The 4644-nt window shown below is 39.1% G+C and overlaps 1 protein-coding gene across 7 annotated transcripts in view; it reads left to right on the top strand.

Moving 5' to 3' along the window:
- The window catches only part of srgap1a (SLIT-ROBO Rho GTPase activating protein 1a), a 74829-nt gene that overhangs the window by 33193 nt on the left and 36992 nt on the right, over window positions 1-4644 (top strand). The window lies entirely within an intron of this gene.

The raw sequence follows: 4644 nt of genomic DNA, 5'->3' as shown, positions 1-4644 counted from the left end.
ACACACACACACACACACACACACACACACACACACACACACACACACACTAGCGTTTTCAGTCGTTTTCACAAAGTTGTGCGTCCACATTAAAACAGCACAAAACGCTTCCAGTCCTGCGCATGCGTGAAAGCGAGTGAGAATTAAAGAATTTGAAGAAAAGCTACCTGGAGCATGTACAAACTGATATTAATCTTTTTTTAGGGCTGTCAAAATTGAGAGCAAACAAAACAACTGCTGTATAATGCCCTCCGCTGTCTGCATCACATGACTAAAATGCGTCATCGTTTTAGAAAGTCTGCGTTTTCGAGTGTCCACACTGCGACGGGGCAGCTCTGTTTTGAAATGTATGCGTTTTCGAGAGCGTTTTCAAAACGCTGCGTTTTTCCTTGAGGAAAACGGCGTCTCCGTGTGGACGGGAGGCCAAAACGGAGAGAAAACCATGCGTTTTCAAACGGAAACGCATTAGTGTGGACGTAGCCTAAAAATGACTTTTGAGTCTTTTTATTTGTGCTATAAGAATTGCAGCAGGTATTTTTCATTTAGTTTTCATTCATTTCCTTTATGGTTTAAAGGGGAAAAACTTGTTGTTTTTTTTAAAACAAAGAAAATCAGCACAATTTCTTTTTGCAAATTTGCAGGAATTCATGGCACTTTTCAGCCTTGTTTATCGTACAACTGTATAACAAAACACTCATGTACTTGATATATAACACAAATGACCTTTTATAAGTTAATAAATTAGTATTTTTCTCTGCATCACCGTTTCCTTGTCTATTTAAATTCTCATAGTCTCATTTTGACTGCTTTTGAAGGTTTTTTTTTTTTTTTTTTTTTTTCATTATACTGATGTTTGACCTCTGCTAGAAATGGGTCACATGTGCCTTTTTCTTTGATCAGCAAAACACTCAAAGTCACCACTAACATGATCCAGATTCTTCGTAGCGGTCACATTGGGCAGCAGTGTCTCCAGGCCCTCATGTTATATAAACAATCTTTCACTTTTAATGCATCCATTCATTCAAAAACAGTGTATATTTAGTCGCATGATATGCAGGATATATATTCAGCATTGCGTTTGATGGTATGATGGTCTGTGACGCTCCCGTGGTTTCGTTTTGTGAATTAAAAGTAATGCGCTGGGAGCTCGGTCACCAGTCTTTAAGATTCAGAACGTCTTCGGTCTCTCATGGTTTTATGACCAAAACCAATCTGCTGCATTTTCTACCACAAAGCTGACGACTCCCTAACAGATTATGAGCTCCTATGTTGCAGGAGTCGCATGAACTCACCGCAAACCTAAATTACAAAGTGTCTTTTCTTCAGAGGAGCGCCTTTGTGTCATTTTAGCTTGCACAACCTTTTTATCCTTTCTCTTTTTATGCTCCACTTTCTTGCAAACCTCCAAGATCTTATCTGTTTAAAAAGAAGGAAACATTTTTGTTTTTTAAATTTGGTCTTCAAAGCAGTATAATTTCTTGGTTTGCCTTGAACCCCCAGCAGACTCACAGGAAGCTGCAACACTCATTTCCCTTTAAAGGGCTCTGGTTCTACTAATGAAGCCAGATGTGAAACAGACAGTATTTTCTCAAAGTTTCGTCTTGTTGCGAATACTGGGGGAAAAGAGCCGCTATAATTTTAAAACAAGAATAATCATGAAAGCTATTTGTATATAAATATGACTTTAATCCATTTCAATGTGCTGGCAACTCCTTTGTTTTATTTATTACAAATAAGAGCATATGAAATGTGTGATTTGTGTGATTTCCGTTTCTCAGCATCACTGCAGAGCTTCTCAACATCAGAGATGTAAGAAGTCACTTTAATATTCATGCAGGACTGCAGGGTGTAATCAGTCAGGAAACAGTGATGTTTGGACTTCATGTAGTTGATGTCTGAGAAAACCTGCTCGCATGTGGATCCAAAGATGACAGATACGGAGATACATTTGTCTCAAAAGGGTTGCAAATGCACACAATATGATCCACAACTGTAAGCTAAGCTTTGCAAATGTGTACAATGAACTTTTGAGGACTCGCACGCACGTGCTTCAATCCACACACAAAACAAAAAACCACCATGTGAAACTGTTTTACAGATGCAAACATCCAAACCTGAATAAATACTAATCATTTACGCACAATTTATAAAGTTCAGCTTCACGAAGGCAATCATTTTCACTTTCAAAAAACCTTCTGTGTATACAGAGTCTAAACCTACACGTAACATCTCTCAACCCTCTCTTAAACACATGTGGGCGAGCGCCTGATACGCACAGATCACGTCACACAGGGAAGGTTGTGCCTGTGACATTTAACATTTTCTTATTTTAGCCACAGCCGAGGAGCAAAAGAGCCGCGAGTCACCGACCTCTGTCCTGGCTTAACTTACTTTCACAATCATAATGATAGACTACTTTCAATAATGATACATATTTTTAATGCAGCTCAGAAACTCCTCACAAACTGTGGAGTAGTGCAGTCCTGTCATTACTCCACCTGCATCCCTATTACTGCTGTGGAATCTGCAGTATCGAGCCACTTTATAGACTGTCCTTTTAAAGTTGGCATTTACTTTGTGTATCCAGGTGACATTGCGCAGACAAGAAGCAGTCTGATGGGAGGTCCCAGCTCATTGGAGACCCGAGACACAGCTCGCACTCTAATTAAAGCTTCCCCGAGCCTTTGATCTCAGCAGAGCTTCAATAACGAGGCACAAACAACAGAGAAGTCCCCCATGTTACGTGGACTCCCTCACAGCTTTGAGGAGACAGCTGTACTCTTGTCATCCTTCCACCACATCAAAGACCCGTGTTTATATTTCCTTGTATGTTCAGGTTTCATGCTGCGAGGTGCAGCAGCGGAGGAGGGACCCCATAGTGGCCATATTGTCTTCGTCAACATCCTCCGGTTGCTGTTCGGCGTGTGCATTTATTTCTTTAGTTCTGCACTGTGGTCACTTAAAAAGAAACCACAGCTTTCTTTAGAAGCACCACATTTTTTCCTCTGTGTGTGTGTTTAAACGCAAGACTCGAGTAGCGAGCTTTTTCTGTCTTTATGCTTGGAAAGATCTTCTCACATGCATCAAGTTTTCATTATTCATACAACTGGCTCTTTGTTTTGCTCTGCCCTGTTTTATTCATGAAAGTGATATTCTGTGGCAGCAGCTACATGGTGGATATACTAGAGCTCGAGGCACTTTTGAACTTAAAGCAACACATAAGTTTACAAAAAGGTGTAAATATTGAAATAATTCAAGCTGAATCTATTTAACTGATTTGGTGTAATAACAAAAAGTGTAATATCCCAAAATCCACTACCAGCACCTCCAATATGGTGCTTTGCAAATGTATTAGTCCACCACTCAATGTTAATTCAGGGCAGCTGTGGAGTAAACCTAACAGTAGCGATAATTACCAAATTTTTATGTTTCTGTAATAGTTAATCTACCAGTGTGTGCAAATGCTCTAATCAAAATAATATTTTTAATGCTAAAATAAAATTATTGATGTTGTCATTGAATTTTTAAAGTTACACTTTTACAAAAAGCAGAAAAAAATAGTAAAAGATGCCAAATTAAAGCTATTTATGTTCAATAATTTCATTCCTGAGCAGAAAAATTAGTGTTGGTGGTTGAATGTTTTGCATCATTGAATTTGCAACTTCTCAGAGACGTCCGCTGTGCCGGTGTTCTGACAAACCATCGTACTTTGGCAAATCGTCCACCGAACGTAGTTTATGCACATTTCTGCCGTCACACAAGAATTCCAGCAGAAATGTAAGTATGTAGGACGGTTTGCCACTTAACTTTACCCATCAGAGTATGCTTCTAGCTTATATTCACAAAGATATGATGGTTTGACACTTAATTTTGTGTTGTGCGCATGCAAAGCACATGCGCAGAAACAACCGCTAGGATGGTTTGTGAGGTAAGATGGACTCCCAGAACACCGGCTCAAAAAACACGAATTTAGTTTCTTATTTGCATAATAGATAACAATGCAACTTTTAGTTTTAAACCATTTTTAACAGATTATTATATACAGAGTATTTGTTTTGTTTTTTTTAAATCACAAGTGAAACAGCTGGACTAACCAATAATTAGGCTGACATTTTATGAAGGGTTCAATATTTGTGTCATTTGGTCAAATTCAAAGTTACAGTCGGAAGACACTCTAATGTACACACCTGCCCTGCAGCGTATACAGCTGCCATCTCTATACCGTGATTAATGGCAGTGGCAATATGAAACCCACCACTCCCTAAGTGCTGCCATGGTTTCTTCTCACTGGGTTTGTTTCATCTTTCTAATGTGGTTGGAATACAGATGGTATGAAGTTGAAAGGGAAAACCCATTTGTAGGATCCTTTTAATGAATTGGACTGAATTGGAAACCCCCCAGCTGAGATTCCTTTAAGCAGGAAGGAAAAAACGTTGTGCAAATTAAATCAGCGACATGTGTTACACAACACAGCTTCGCTAAACAACCGTTTCCAAAATTCAAAACCTCATGCTACGTGTAGCTTTTTCTGGTAAAAGGCAGTCGTGATTGTAAATGTAATTTACTATCATCTCCCTCTTTATTTCTCTCACATCCAACACACACACACACACACACACACACACACACACACACACACACACA

This window comes from Haplochromis burtoni, unplaced genomic scaffold (assembly GCF_018398535.1).
Source record: "Haplochromis burtoni strain Fernald_Lab_line unplaced genomic scaffold, NCSU_Asbu1 Contig_127, whole genome shotgun sequence".
NCBI lineage: Eukaryota > Metazoa > Chordata > Actinopteri > Cichliformes > Cichlidae > Haplochromis > Haplochromis burtoni.
Note: the sequence above shows the minus strand (reverse complement) of the source record. Positions and strands in the feature narration are given on the sequence as shown.